A 14,908-nucleotide genomic window follows, 5' to 3' on the forward strand; every position below is an offset into this window, starting at 1 on the left:
GCAACTGAGCAGAGTAGCAATCTTGAAGAAACCATTTGAGTTATCCAAACTGGTGGATAGAGTTCTGGGTGAAGTGAAGGCTGTGAGGATCACGGGAGACAGGCTTGTTTTGATCTTTTGTGCTTCTGCGGATCAGAAGGAATATGCGTTCTCTTAACTGGTATGATAAGTTTGAAGTGTTGTGTGTGTCTCTTCGGAACAGGGCACCCCTCAAGGTGGGTATATCTGTTGTCTCGTGGGATGTCTATTTTGAAAAAATGATAAATATTCCTGGAGTGATTGAAGCACGTCGAAATGAATTGTGTGGTGAATGCTGAAAAAGTTAAGAAACTTCTTAGGGATAGCCCCCCTTTTTTCAATTTCTGCCTAAAATGACATACCCAAATCTAACTGCCTGTAGCTCAGGCCTTGAAGCAAGGATATGCATATTCTTGGTACCATTTGAAAGGAGACACATTCACGTTTGTGGAAATGTGAAGGGAAATGTAGGAGAATACAACACAAGAAATCTGGTAGAAGAAAAAACAAAGAAAAATACAAACCTTTTTTTTCAAACACCATCTTTGAAATGCTAGAGAAAAGGTACCAGTTCTAGACATCACTCTGGTTGTAATTCAGATAATGTCCACAAGATGGCAGCAGTGTATGTGCAAAGTTTCAGACGAATAACTTCAAATCAAATCAAATTTTATTTGACACACACATGGTTAGCAGATGTTCATGCGAGTGTAGCGAAATGCTTGTGCTTCTAGTTCCAACAATGCAGTGATAACCAACGAGTGATCTAACCTAACAAATTCACAACAGCTACCTTATACACACAAGTGTAAAGGGATGAAGAATATGTACATAAAGATATATGAATGAGTGATGGTACAGAACGGCATAGGCAATATGCAGTAGATGGTATCGAGTACAGTATATACATATGAGATGAGTAATGTAGGGTATGTAAACATTATATTAAGTGGCATTGTTTAAAGTGGCTACATTTACATTTACATTTAAGTCATTTAGCAGACGCTCTTATCCAGAGCGACTTACAAATTGGTGCATTCACCTTATGACATCCAGTGGAACAGCCACTTTACAATAGTGCATCAGATCTTTTAAGGGGGGGGGGGGCAGAAGGATTGCTTTATCCTAGGTATTCCTTGAAGAGGTGGGGTTTCAGGTGTCTCCGGAAGGTGGTGATTGACTCCGCTGTCCTGGCGTCGTGAGGGAGTTTGTTCCACCATTGGGGTGCCAGAGCAGCGAACAGTTTTGACTGGGCTGAGCGGGAACTGTACTTCCTCAGTGGTAGGGAGGCGAGCAGGCCAGAGGTGGATGAACGCAGTGCCCTTGTTTGGGTGTAGGGCCTGATCAGAGCCTGAAGGTACTGAGGTGCCGTTCCCCTCACAGCTCCGTAGGCAAGCACCATGGTCTTGTAGCGGATGCGAGCTTCAACTGGAAGCCAGTGGAGAGAGCGGAGGAGCGGGGTGACGTGAGAGAACTTGGGAAGGTTGAACACCAGACGGGCTGCGGCGTTCTGGATGAGTTGTAGGGGTTTAATGGCACAGGCAGGGAGCCCAGCCAGCAGCGAGTTGCAGTAATCCAGACGGGAGATGACAAGTGCCTGGATTAGGACCTGCGCCGCTTCCTGTGTGAGGCAGGGTCGTACTCTGCGGATGTTGTAGAGCATGAACCTACAGGAACGGGCCACCGCCTTGATGTTGGTGGAGAACGACAGGGTGTTGTCCAGGATCACGCCAAGGTTCTTAGCGCTCTGGGAGGAGGACACAATGGAGTTGTCAACCGTGATGGCGAGATCATGGAACGGACAGTCCTTCCCCGGGAGGAAGAGCAGCTCCGTCTTGCCGAGGTTCAGCTTGAGGTGGTGATCCGTCATCCACACTGATATGTCTGCCAGACATGCAGAGATGCGATTCGCCACCTGGTCATCAGAAGGGGGAAAGGAGAAGATTAATTGTGTGTCGTCTGCATAGCAATGATAGGAGAGACCATGTGAGGTTATGACAGAGCCAAGTGACTTGGTGTATAGCGAGAATAGGAGAGGGCCTAGAACAGAGCCCTGGGGGACACCAGTGGTGAGAGCGCGTGGTGAGGAGACAGATTCTCGCCACGCCACCTGGTAGGAGCGACCTGTCAGGTAGGACGCAATCCAAGCGTGGGCCGCGCCGGAGATGCCCAACTCGGAGAGGGTGGAGAGGAGGATCTGATGGTTCACAGTATCGAAGGCAGCCGATAGGTCTAGAAGGATGAGAGCAGAGGAGAGAGAGTTAGCTTTAGCAGTGCGGAGCGCCTCCGTGATACAGAGAAGAGCAGTCTCAGTTGAGTGACTAGTCTTGAAACCTGACTGATTTGGATCAAGAAGGTCATTCTGAGAGAGATAGCAGGAGAGCTGGCCAAGGACGGCACGTTCAAGAGTTTTGGAGAGAAAAGAAAGAAGGGATACTGGTCTGTAGTTGTTGACATCGGAGGGATCGAGTGTAGGTTTTTTCAGAAGGGGTGCAACTCTCGCTCTCTTGAAGACGGAAGGGACGTAGCCAGCGGTCAAGGATGAGTTGATGAGCGAGGTGAGGTAAGGTAGAAGGTCTCCGGAAATGGTCTGGAGAAGAGAGGAGGGGATAGGGTCAAGCGGGCAGGTTGTTGGGCGGCCGGCCGTCACAAGACGCGAGATTTCATCTGGAGAGAGAGGGGAGAAAGAGGTCAAAGCACAGGGTTGGGCAGTGTGAGCAGAACCAGCGGTGTCGTTTGACTTAGCGAACGAGGATCGGATGTCGTCGACCTTCTTTTCAAAATGGTTGACGAAGTCGTCTGCAGAGAGGGAGAAGGGGGGGGGAGGGGGAGGAGGATTCAGGAGGGAGGAGAAGGTGGCAAAGAGCTTCCTAGGGTTAGAGGCAGATGCTTGGAATTTAGAGTGGTAGAAAGTGGCTTTAGCAGCAGAGACAGAAGAGGAAAATGTAGAGAGGAGGGAGTGAAAGGATGCCAGGTCCGCAGGGAGGCGAGTTTTCCTCCATTTCCGCTCGGCTGCCCGGAGCCCTGTTCTGTGAGCTCGCAATGAGTCGTCGAGCCACGGAGCGGGAGGGGAGGACCGAGCCGGCCTGGAGGATAGGGGACATAGAGAGTCAAAGGATGCAGAAAGGGAGGAGAGGAGGGTTGAGGAGGCAGAATCAGGAGATAGGTTGGAGAAGGTTTGGGCAGAGGGAAGAGATGATAGGATGGAAGAGGAGAGAGTAGCGGGGGAGAGAGAGCGGAGGTTGGGACGGCGCGATACCATCCGAGTAGGGGCAGTGTGGGAAGTGTTGGATGAGAGCGAGAGGGAGAAGGACACAAGGTAGTGGTCGGAGACTTGGAGGGGAGTTGCAATGAGGTTAGTGGAAGAACAGCATCTAGTAAAGAGGAGGTCAAGCGTATTGCCTGCCTTGTGAGTAGGGGGGGAAGGTGAGAGGGTGAGGTCAAAAGAGGAGAGGAGTGGAAAGAAGGAGGCAGAGAGGAATGAGTCAAAGGTAGACATGGGGAGGTTAAAGTCACCCAGAACTGTGAGAGGTGAGCCGTCCTCAGGAAAGGAGCTTATCAAGGCATCAAGCTCATTGATGAACTCTCCAAGGGAACCTGGAGGGCGATAAATGATAAGGATGTTAAGCTTGAAAGGGCTGGTAACTGTGACAGCATGGAATTCAAAGGAGGCGATAGACAGATGGGTAAGGGGAGAAAGAGAGAATGACCACTTGGGAGAGATGAGGATCCCGGTGCCACCACCCCGCTGACCAGAAGGTCTCGGGGTGTGCGAGAACACGTGGGCAGACGAAGAGAGAGCAGTAGGAGTAGCAGTGTTATCTGTGGTGAGCCATGTTTCCGTCAGTGCCAGGAAGTCGAGGGACTGGAGGGACGCATAGGCTGAGATGAGCTCTGCCTTGTTGGCCGCAGATCGGCAGTTCCAGAGGCTACCGGAGACCTGGAACTCCACGTGGGTCGTGCGGGCTGGGACCACCAGGTTAGGGTGGGCGCGGCCACGCGGTGTGAAGCGTTTGTATGGTCTGTGCAGAGAGGAGAGAACAGGGATAGACAGACACATGGTTGACAGGCTACAGAAGAGGCTACGCTAATGCAAAGGAGATTAGAATGACAAGTGGGCTACACGTCTCGAATGTTCAGAAAGTTAAGCTTACGTTGCAAAAAAATAAGAATAAAATACAAGATCTTATTGACTAAAATGATATAGTACTGCTGGCTGGTGAAGTAGCCTGGCTAGCAGTGGCTACGTTGTTGAAAGTGAAGCTGGCTAGGTAACCTCGACAATTTCACTAAATTTCTCTAAACTACACAATTATCATGGATACAAGGACAGGAAAGACAACTAGCTAACACTACGCTAATCAAGTCGTTCCGTTGTAATGTAAGTTTCTACAGTGCTGCTATTCGGTAGAAGTTGGCTAGCTAGCAGTGTTGGCTAGGTAGGAGGACGGCAGCGCGGCAGGCGAAAAATAGCTGGCTAGCTAACTGATAATTACTCAAAGCTACACAATTATCTTAGATAAAAAGATAGCAAAGAAAACTATGTAGCTAGCTAACACTACACAAGTCAAGTCGTTCCGTTGTAATGTAATCGTTTCTACAGTGCTGCTAATCGGTGGCTAGCTGGCTAGCTAGCAGGGTTGACTACGTTACGTTAGGGCGAGAATACCTGGCTAGCGAACCTCAGCGAACCTTGATAACTACACAATTATCACCGATACAAAGACGGCTATGTAGCCAGCTAAGTAGCTAGCTAAGATCGAACAAATACAAATCAAAGATAGCAAAGACAACTGTGTAGTCAGCCAACACTACACTGATCAAGTCGTTCCGTTGTAATGCACTCGTTTCTACAATGCTGCTATTCGGTGGCAAGCTGGCTAGCTAGCAGTGTTGGCTACGTTGCGTTACGTTAGGGCGAAAATAGCTGGCTGGCGAACCTCAATAACTACACAATTATGTTTGATGCAAAGACGGCTATGTAGCTAGCTAAGATCAAACAAATCAAACCGTTGTACTGTAGTGAAAATGAAAATCAGACCGTTGTACTATAATGAAATGTAATGAAAAGTTTATACTACTATTCGGTAGACGGTGGACGTTTGCTAGCTGCTGGGCAGATAGCAGTGTGGACTACGATAGACGACGGAATACGATAATTACGCAATTATCTTTTATACACAGACGGCTAAGTAGCTAGCTAAGAAGAAATTGCTAAGGTTAGACAAATTAAACCGTTGTACTATAATGAAATGTAATGAAAATGAAATGAAAAGTTATACTACCTGCAGAGCGAATGCAAATGCGACCGTTCGCTCCAAACCGGATGTCATACAGTAGAGTGATACATGTTTTACATGTATGGCAGCAGCCACTCAATGTTAGTGGTGGCTGTTTAACAGTCTGATGGCCTTGAGATAGAAGCTGTTTTTCAGTCTCTCGGTCCCTGCTTTGATGCACCTGTACTGACCTCGCCTTCTGGATGATAGCGGGGTGAACAGGCAGTGGTTCGGGTGGTTGTTGTCCTTGATAATCTTTTTGGCCTTCCTGTGAAATCGTGTGGTGTAGGTGTCCTGGAGGGCAGGTAGTTTGCCCCCGGTGATGCGTTGTGCAAACCTCACTACCCTCTGGAGAGCCTTACGGTTGTGGGTGGAGCAGTTGCCGTACTAGGCGGTGATGTCTGTTTTATGGCTAAGATGAGGGGATTGAGGGGATTGAGCACGGGCCGAATCCGGTGTGAGTTATCTGGCCCAAATGTGTTTTTTGGGACTCGGCCGATTTCGGTGAGAGTTATCTGGCCCAAATGTATTACTTGGGGCTCGGGTCAATTGGGGCTACTCTCTTGCAGATGATTACACAGGCTGATTTACATAATAATTATTATTTTTTCCCTCCATATTTTCCTCATTGTTTCTGTGATCCAAAAATACAATTAACATTTAATGTGTGAAAGTTAAATATTTCTAAAAAATATATTTTGAATTTCGCGCCCTGCACTTGAAGTGGCTGTTGTCATATTGTGGGCGGCCTCGGGCTTGCAGCCAGAAGAAGTTAAATGAAATTGTGTAGTATTTTTATATTTTAATATTTTGATACGTTGTGCAAGGCAATTGATAAGCATTAAAAACTTTGTGGATGGAACCTTCTGAGTGGTGCAGTGGTCTAAGACACTGCATCGCAGTGCAAATAGCATTTCTACAGACGCTGGTACGAGACCCGTGCCAGCCGCGACCGGGAGACACATGAGGCGTTGCGCAATTGGCCCAGCTTGTCCGAGTTAGGGGAGGGTTTGGCCGCCAGGAAGTCCTTGTCCTATTGCGCTGTAGCGACTCCTGTGGCGGGCTAGGCGCATTCACACTGACACGGTCACCATGTCACGTTCGTCGTATTGATGAGACCAATGCGCAGCGTGATATGAATACATTCTTCTTTTAATAAAGAAAGAACACTAAACAAACTAATAACAAAACGAACGTGAAGCTATATAAAACGAGTGCTGAAACAAGCAGCTACACATAGACAAGAACCCACCAAACCAAAATAGAAAATGGCAACCTAAATAGGATCCCCAATCGATAAACAGCTGTCTCTGATTGGGAACCAATTCAGGCCACCATAGACCTACAATATGCCTAGACTAACAAACACCCCATGACATACAAAAACCCTAGACAAGACAAACAAGTATACCCACCCTCGTCACACCCTGACCTGACCAAAATAATACAGAAAGTGTAGATAACTAAGGTCAGGGCGTGACACACCAGGTGTATGGTGTTTCTTCTGTGACGACCCTCCCACTCTGTCTGCCGTATTCTCTCTTTGTTCTTGTTTCCTTATTAGGATGTCGGTGGGCGGAGTTGGGAGGGTCGTCAGCTACATGGGAAACACCTGGGCCCGGTGTCTCCCAGGATAAATACACCACTTCCCCATTCATGGAGAGACTCTCTCCATGCAGACACCTTGATAGATTTTGTTGTGGCTTTTTGGTTGTTTGCTTTAGCACCTTTCAACACACCGCATTATCACATTCATGCATGCCAAAACACTCACTTACACTACTGATAAATGATTACACACACCATTGTTAATTGCATTTAGGTTACTTTATTTAATAAATATATTTTGTTACTCCTTATCTCCACGTTGTCTCCCTTTTGTTACGGGCTTTGAGCCGGTTCGTGACACTTCCGACACAAAATGTATATTTGTGGATGGGTATAATTTGTATGTATAAAATGTATAATAGTCATTTTTAAAATGATGAAGTCGGGTAATTTTGTATACATTTATTTAAAGTTGCATCAGAACTTTTCTGGTGGGATTCTGGTAAGATGCCGGCAAAGTCGGCTGAATTCTGATAGATGGAAATGGCCTGATGTACTTGGGCCGATACTGGGTAGACATTAATTTTGATTCCAGGCCGATTCAATCAGTTCCGGGCCCCTCGGAAGAAGGCCACTTCTGGGCTGATTCCTCATTGCTAGCTGGGTAGCTGCTGGGAGGCATGCCATGTGATTTGATGCAGATGTCATTTGGTTAGCTACCAAAAATGTTCAATTGCTTTGCTAGCTAGCTATGCTGAACTTGAACGACCGTTATTCAGTTAGTATATCTCGTGTTCGTAAATTTACTGTGGCTATGTACTCCAATTTCAGAGCACTCTCATCAGCGCAGACTAACAGATTAATTTACGAACACTCAACACCCACTGAATAGGACCGTTGTCAGTAAACGTAGGCAAAAAAAAGTAGCAGATACGAACGCTCTAGATAACATGTAAACAGCCTAACCAGCTTGGCTAGGGTGAGTAAAATGGTCAGGGTGAGGTGTTCTCTCAGTATGGGTCTGGACGTAGCTAGCAAGCTAGCCAATGTTAGCTTAACTTGACTTCAATTGTGAGGTGTTCTCTCATTTGTCCCGGACCTGCTGTTATCCAACTCTCTCTACCGCACCTGCTGTCTCTTACTCTGAATGCTCGGCTATGAAAAACGAACTGACATTTACTCCTGAGGTCCTGACATGTTGCACCCTCTACAACCACTGTGATTATTATTATTATTTGACCCTGCTGGTCGTCTATGAACTTGTGAATATTTTGGCCATGTACTGTTATAATCTCCACCCGGCACAGCCAGAAGAGGACTGGCCACCCCTCATAGCCTGGTTCCTCTCTAGGTTTCTTCCTAGGTTCCGGCTTTTCTAGGGAGTTTTTCCCTAGCCACCGTGCTTTATAAATACATTTGATTGATGTCGCGGGTCACTACTTCACAGGAGAGCTGTTTGAACGTAAACTTTAAAAAAATTATGCGTTTTTGGGCAGAAATGCCTTGTTGAACATATGCCTATTAAAAAGCCTTAATAACAAACTTGTATACTATCTATAAATATTAATAAAATTGTTAAATTACAAGCCTAGTAGGTTTAGCCACAAATAAAGTCAGCATCCTTCCTAACAGCCATGATTGATTGGCTGAGATAATGAGTGGGCTGGACATGCTGAGATGAGTTTTGATTGGTCTGCCATATAGCATGCTTCTGTCTATTTAAGCTGGTCAGTATGTCTAGGTAATTCTGTCTCACGCATCTTTTTTTTTTAAGTATCTTGTAATAAAACTACATAAGTGTTGCTCTCCACTTTCTGGAGAACCGAGTTTTGAAATCAGTGGAATTTGAGTATGATAGCTAAGGCGATGGAGAAAACACCTGTCTCCGCATTACAGGGCAACCAAGGGCAACCATGGCATCCGACAGGCGACACGTCCATCCGTGAATGACGTATATGGGTAAGATAGTCTAGCTAGCTACATTTTCAGATATTTCATGTTTTTTAATTTTGAAAGAAAGGGGTTTCATTTCAAGTTAATGTGTACCGTTAGCTAGCTAGCTAACGTCAGTTGGCTAGCTAACGTTATGTGTATGATCTTATTAGTCATATCTCAGAGACATTTTCTTGGCTAGCTATTGCCTAATGTTAGCTGGCTAACATTGAACCTGGTCGGTGAGCTAACTGTAGATTCATGCAGAGTAGTAACGTCATGAGTTGGGATTATGGTTCATTGTTTACCTAGCCAGCTAATGTTGCATGTATGATTTTATTATTCGTATCTCAAAGCCATTTGCTTGGCTAGCTATAGCCTAATGTTACGTCATGAGTTGGGATTACGGTTCATTGTTTCCCTAGCTAGCTAGCTATATGTCTTAACAAAATACTCCACTATGCAAGTAACCATTTCGGGTGCGTTCGTAAATTCGCTCTGGCCATCTACTGTGATTTCAGAGCACTCTCATCTGTGTGCCAGAGAGCAGAATAACTGATGAATTTACGAATGCTCAACACCCTTTGAATATCACCGTTGTCGGCAAAAAAACAAAATTTAATTGTTGCCAGCAACACAGTTAGTCACCAACGCTCTAGATACCATGAAAGCAGCCTAACCAACTCTGCTAGGGCGAGTAAAATGGTCAGAGTGGGGTGTTCTCTCAGTATGGGTCTGGACGTAGCTAGCAAGCTAGCCAATGTTAGCTTAACTTGACTTCAATTGTGAAGTCAAAACGTTTGGATCAACCCTACTCATCGGCCAGAGCGAATTTACAATGTGAGCTCTGAATGCGAAACGCTCCTAATTTACTAACGAACAAGCAGCCCAAAGAAGCAAGCAGCCCAAAGAAAAAAATATTTAAATATTTAGAAATATTTAACTTTCACACATTAAAAAGTCCAATACAGCATATGAAAGATAAACATCTTGTGAATCCAGCCAACATGTCCGATTTTTAAAATGTTTTACAGCGAAAACACCACATATATTTATGTTAGCTCACCACCAAATACAAAAAAGGACAGACCTTTTTCACAGCACAGGTAGCATGCACAAAGCCAACCAAACTAACCAAGAACCAACCAAACCATCCAAGAAACAACTTCATCAGATGACAGTCTTATAACATGTTATACAATAAATCTATGTTTTGTTCGAAAAATGTGCATATTTGAGGTATAAATCAGTTTTACATTGCAGCTACCAGCTACCGTCACAAATAGGACCGAAGCAGCCAGAGTAATTACAGACACCAACGTCAAATACCTAAATACTCATCATAAAACATTTCTGAAAAATCGATGGTGTACAGCAAATTAAAGACAAACATCTTGTGAATCCAGCCAATATTTCCGTTTTTTTAAGTGTTTTACAGCAAAAACACAATATAGCATTATATTAGCTTACCACAATAGCCAGAAACACAAGCCATTCCCCAGCAGCAAAAGTTAGCGATCGTAACTTACCAGCAAAAGATATATAATTTTTGACTAACCTTGATAAGCTTCATCAGATGACAGTCCTATAACATCAGGTTAAACATACACTTATGTTTTGTTCGAAAATGTGCATATTTAGAGCTGAAATCAGTGGTTATCCATTGTGCTAACGTAGCAGCTTTTTCCCAGAATGTGCGGATATTTTTATGACACTCAACTATTCTGACCAAATAACTATACATAAACGTCACAAAAAAATACATGTTGTATAGGAAATGATAGATACACTAGTTCTTAATGCAATCGCCATGTTAGAATTCTAAAAATAACTTCATTACGACATCCAGCTTAGTTATAGCGAGAGAGTGCCCAAACTCTGGGCGCAAACTACTAGTACAACATGTTCGACAGATATATGAAATAGCATCATAAAATGGGTCCTACTTTTGACGATCTTCCATCAGAATGTTGTACAAGGGGTCCTTTGTCCAGAACAATCGTTGTTTGGATTTAGAATGTCCTCTTCTCCAGTCAATTAGCACGGAAAGCTAGCAAAGTGGCACGAAGCTCTCCTTCCTGAACAAAGGCACACAACGCAACACGCCTAACGTCCCGAAAAAATGTCAATAATCTAATAAAACTATATTGAAAAAACATACTTTACGATGATATTGTCACATGGATCAAATAAAATCGAAGCCGGAGATATTAGTCGTCTATAACGACAGCTTATCAGAAGGCAATACCAGGTCCCGTCTCGCGCTCTCTAGAAAACAGGAAACTGGTGACACGTCATACAAAGAGCTTTTATTCGACCCCAGATCATGTTATACACTCCATTTCTTCTCTCACTGCCTGTCGACATCTAGTGGAAGACGTATGAAGTGCATGTATACTGATATATATCAAGGACATTTATAGGCAGGCCCTAGAACAGAGCATCGATTTCAGATTTTCCACTTCCTGTCAGGAAGTTTGCTGCAAAATTGAGTTCTGTTTTACTCACAGATATAATTCAAACGGTTTTAGAAACTAGAGCTTGTTTTTTATCCATTAGTAATAATGATATGCATATTGTACGAGCAAGAATTGAGTACGAGGCCATTTGAAATGGGCACCTTTTATCCAGGCTACTCAATACTGCCCCTGCAGCCCAAAGAGGCTAACCTGCTCTGCTAGGGCGAGTAATGTTCAGTGAGCTGTACTCTCTCACTTAGATGTCTAGAAGTAGCTAGCAAGTTAGCTTGGGTGCTTGACTGGTGTTGTTAGTACAGAACGCTCCAATCAACCCTTAAAGAGATGGGTGAGGTACATTGTGTTTTTGATCTTTTTGTACCTCAGGGAACAATACTGTAGCCTAACCTACACATACACACATAAGAGAATATTGTTCGAAATTAGGGGGCATCGGCCAGCACTGCATTTGTGTATTGGTCAATTTCAATTGTACTTCATTTGTGTAGTCCATACGGAAAGGTCATGGACTTCAGTGCAATTGATAGAGAGAGCAAATAGAGAAAGAGGGGGGAGGAGAGAAAGAGACAAAAAGAGAGACACAGCCACGCATACACACACTCACATACACAGTGGAGAGAATTTTCTCCGTATTATCATAATTTTCATGCACAATCTGTTTATTAAAACCACCCCTCCCTGAAGCATATGGTTAATAAATGTCTATTCAGATCCAGCTTGGCCAGGCTCCCAGTGTATAATTAAACCACAGGCACGCCCACATACAAATGTACTGTAGGACTGCATCCTAAATAGCACCCTATTCCCTATATAATACACTACTTTTGAGAATAGGGTGTCCATTTAGGACGCATCCTGACCTAGGAGGAAATGTTATACACTCACTCTGGGAGAAGAGAGGTGATAAGAGGTGTACAGTAAGCAGATCCATACATACAGAGTTTGGCAGACCCAGTTGAGGACTTTATTATGTGGTACGTTGTGGTTTAGCTGGTAGAGCATGGCGCTTGCAACATCAGGATTGTAAGTTCAAGTCCCGTTGTGGTGGCCACCTATATATGCACACACTAAGTCACATTGGATAAATCATCATATATCATGATTTATTTATTCACTTAAATTTGTTTGAACTTTTAATTATTCAGGGAAACCCAAATGAGACCAGTGTCTCATTTACAATAAACAAAACGACAAGACAGTTCTAAATACATTACAACACGTCATAATAATCAAAGAACTCATTTAACAACAGAGTTGTAAACTGCCCTATCGGTACGTGGGAACCCAGGTGTAATTTGTTTTGTAAGGTTTTCCATAACTGTGGTGCATTAAAACTAAAGGGGGATTTACCAAACTTTGTGGAGACAAGCGGCCCTCAAGAGTTAACCAACCCTGCAAACGGGTTTGGTATCTCATATTTTGATATTTTAACAGGGAAGTGAGGTATGTTGGTTGGAAACTTGTGGAGCAGAGCTTTGTAAACAAGAAGGGAGTAATGAAGTGATATCCTGGACTTTAGTGAGGTCCAGCCGACCTTCCGATACAGGATGCAGTGATGAGTATTAAAACTGTCACCTGTAATAAAGTGAAGACACTATGGTAGACGACATCCAGAGGTTAAAGAGTAGAGGCTGCTGCATTCTGGTAAATGGCGTCACCATAGTCAAGAACTGTCAGGAAAGTTGACTATACAATCTGCTTCCTGCTGTTAATGGAGAGGCAAGATCTATTTCTAAAAAAGAAACCCACTTTAAATCTTAGCTTTTTAATTAGCTCATCAGTATGTTTTTTATACGTTAGATATTTATCAATTTGAACGCCCAGATATTATCAGCTTGAACCTGCTCAATGAGAGAACCATCCATTGAGTGAATATGTAGCCCATTGACATTTTTCGATGATTTAAAGAACATTTAGTTTTTAGTTTTACCAGCATTATGTACAAGTTTTAAATCAACAATGCCTTTTTTTGTAATGTAACAAAATCAGATTGCAGTTCTATCATAGCTTGACAAACAGTCGGTGCAATGATATACATAACTGTATCATATGCATACACATGAACATTACAGGATGTAACCCATCAGAGTCTAAACCCTGTCTAAGCCGAGGATGGGGGAGTTCTAATAAGCTATTGTTGTCACTTGTGCTTCCTCTCCTGCCTCTAGGCCACCAGGCTGCTCGTTAGGGCACACACCTGTCACCAGTGTCAGGCGCATAATGCCATATTATTTTATTTATTTTTTACCTTTAGTTCACTAGGCAAGTCAGTTAAGAACAAATTCTTATTTTCAATGATGGCCTAGGAACAGTTGGTTAACTGCCTTGTTCAGGGACAGAATGACAGATTTTTACCTTGTCAGCTCAGGGATTCGATCTTGCAACCTTTCGGTTACTAGTCCAAACGCTCTTTCCACTAGGCTATCTGCCACACATTCACATGGACTCCATCACCTACTCGATTACCTGCCCTATATATGTCACTCCCTTTGGTTTCTTCCCCAGTCATTGTTGTTTCTGTTCATGTTCCATGTCGGTGCGCTGTTTGTGTTACGTGTTTGTTTCATTAATTTATTAAATGTATTCACTCTCTGAACTTGCTTCCCGACTCTCAGCGTACATCGTTACAGAATGACGACTCACCAAAGGGAAGCACCAGGGAGTCTTTTAATTGTTCGTTTTTGTGTTGGGGGGGGATGTCGGGTCCGGGTGTTGGAGCCGGAGCTACCTGGGAGGCCTCAGCCGGTTCGTCAGGTTTCTGCGCCTCAGCGGAGGCGACCAGTCCACTCCCGATCCCCGTGATCATCCCTGTGGTTGGTGTCCTGCGGCTGGAGCCGAATGCGTCGGGGACGGGGTACAGTCACGTATGCTCTCTCTCTGGCGCTTTAGGTCTTCATGCTCCCGCACCTCAGCCGGATCAACAGGTTTCCGCGCCTTAGCAGAGGTGACCGATCCGCTCCTGATCCCCGGGATCGTCATCTTGGTCGGCGTCCTGCGGCTGGAGCCACGCTTTGGAGAGGGGGTACTGTCACGTGTGCTCCCTCTCCGGCCTCTAGGTCAACAGGCTGCTCGTTAGGGTGCACACCTGTCACCAGCGTTAGGGGCATAATGACATTCACATGGACTCCATCGCCTCCTTGATTACCTGCCCTATATATGACACTCCCTTTGGTTTCTTCCCCAGTCATTAATGTTTCTGTTCATGTTCCTTGTTGGTGTGCTGTTTGTTATGTGTTTGTTTAATTTATTTATGAAATGTATTCACTCCCTGAACTTGCTTCCCAACTCTCAGCGTACATCGTCACAATTGTTTTTCTATTTTTTTTAAATTTTAAGACCCTTTGAAGTATCAAAAAATTATAGAAACAATGTATTTGCAGAATATTTTAGGGGGGCCTTACTGCTATTAGCCCATACAAACTCACTGAATAACAGATTCACTTCATGGAACAACAGATAGTCCCAAAAAATATATCTGAGAGATTCAAGAAAGATCAGGAAACATGTTATATTATGTATTTAACCCCTTATTTTTGGCACTAGATAGTCTAAGCTCCTCCCTCCCACACACACAGATTTAGACTATCTATTGGAATTGTTTTAAGGTCATACCAAGGATCATTTAGCAATTTGATTTTGATCAGGAAACATGTT

General features: G+C 44.1%; 1 protein-coding gene across 2 annotated transcripts in view; it reads right to left on the bottom strand.

The window, feature by feature from the left end:
- LOC129834291 (protein kinase C-binding protein NELL1-like) overlaps positions 1-14,908 on the bottom strand; it is a 466,854-nt gene that overhangs the window by 16,812 nt on the left and 435,134 nt on the right. The window lies entirely within an intron of this gene.

Source organism: Salvelinus fontinalis, chromosome 35 (assembly GCF_029448725.1).
Source record: "Salvelinus fontinalis isolate EN_2023a chromosome 35, ASM2944872v1, whole genome shotgun sequence".
NCBI classification, from domain to species: domain Eukaryota; kingdom Metazoa; phylum Chordata; class Actinopteri; order Salmoniformes; family Salmonidae; genus Salvelinus; species Salvelinus fontinalis.